Source organism: Otolemur garnettii, unplaced genomic scaffold (assembly GCF_000181295.1).
Source record: "Otolemur garnettii isolate 467f Iridium unplaced genomic scaffold, OtoGar3 scaffold00013, whole genome shotgun sequence".
NCBI lineage: Eukaryota > Metazoa > Chordata > Mammalia > Primates > Galagidae > Otolemur > Otolemur garnettii.
In genome coordinates this window covers 8561069-8562533 of record NW_003852408.1, presented here as the reverse complement: position 1 = coordinate 8562533, position 1465 = coordinate 8561069, and the positions used below count along the sequence as shown (strand labels likewise).

The window sequence follows — 1465 nt, the reverse complement described above, 5'->3', positions numbered from 1 at the left end:
AGGATGTAAAGTCTCCATCCTTCTTAATGGCTGCATAGTATTCCATGGTGTACATATACCACAGTTCGTTGATCCATTTGTGGATCGATGGGCACTTGGGCTAATGCCAAATTTTTTGAATGAGTGATGTGCAGCTGATAACTTGTTCACCACCTCTCTACATGCTCTGGTCGCCAGTGGAGACCTTTATGTCCCCCTCCTGCTCCCATGGCATTTGACTGTGCTGCCAAAACCTCCTTCTCAGCTTCCCCCCAGGCTTCCAGCAGGCCTCTCTCCCAGGTTCCCTCCTGCCTTGCCCAGGCTCAGCCCCTTTCTTTGTCCACTTTTCAAATGTTGGTGTTCTCTCATTCCTCTTCTCTCCAGGACCCAAATACCAGCTGCTAACTCCCAAATCTCTTCTCTAGTCCCAACCTCTTTCTCGCCTGCAAACCATACCCTCTAGACATCTTCATCGGAACCTCGAAAATCACGTATTTACAACTGAATGATGTATCACCCTGACTATACCCCTTACCCTTAGACTTCCTTTCCACTGTCTATCATCTCTCATCTGTCCACCTAGGCCAGGAAAAAATGAGATCCATCCTGGGGTCCTCCTTACCTCTCACCCGCTTCCATACGTGGGTCACTAAGTGCTGCTAATAGTATTTCCCAGCTCTCTTGTCTCCATCAGCATTGTCCCTGCTGAACACAACTCTCTCATCACTTCATACATGAGCTGTCACCGTGGCCTCTAAGCCGGTTTCTTGCCACATCATCTCCATCCTCCCCACCTGTCCAGGCCTTTGGAAAAATATTCTAAACCTCATGCACGAACTTCCTCTCCCCAGTCATTGATTTCCATGGACTGTGTGACCAAGTCCAGAGTTCTTAGAAGCACATGAGGGCTCTTCGTGACCAGGCCCTGACCACCAATCCAACCTCGTCTCCCGCCACTGTGAGGACATCTCCCGTACCTGTCTCTCAATCTACACCTCACTTGGGTGGTCCAGACCCAGGGTGGCTCCTCAGCTATGTGCTTTTTTTATTCCTTGTCTACATAGCACAATACTTCTCTCCTTGTCTGATTTGCAAACTTCTGCTCATCCTCCCACCTGAACACAAAGATGACAGCTTCTGAAGTTTCTTCTTCCCTTACTTTCTCTCCCTACTATCTTCCTGTTTCATTTTCAGAGCTGCTTGGACCTTCTTGTACATGTTTTTATGAAATCTCCTGTCCCCACTTCTATCAAGGTGCCTTACTGGAAAGTAAACAAAATAATCAGAATGGTGAGTAACAGTTTGGAAATGTGATTCACCTAAAGTCCAGCAGCTACCTTGAGAAGCCAGGCATCTTCATAACAGCTTATACCTCTTAGCAAGTAGGGGGAAAATACAATAAGAAATGATCCAGTACCCTGAACCCCATAAATGCATCATTGTATGAAGTTATGATTTAATAAAAAATAAGTCAAAAAAAAAAAAA

The 1465-nt window shown here is 46.1% G+C and overlaps 1 pseudogene; it reads right to left on the bottom strand.

The window, feature by feature from the left end:
- The window catches only part of LOC111723589, an 18988-nt pseudogene that overhangs the window by 4946 nt on the left and 12577 nt on the right, over positions 1 to 1465 (bottom strand).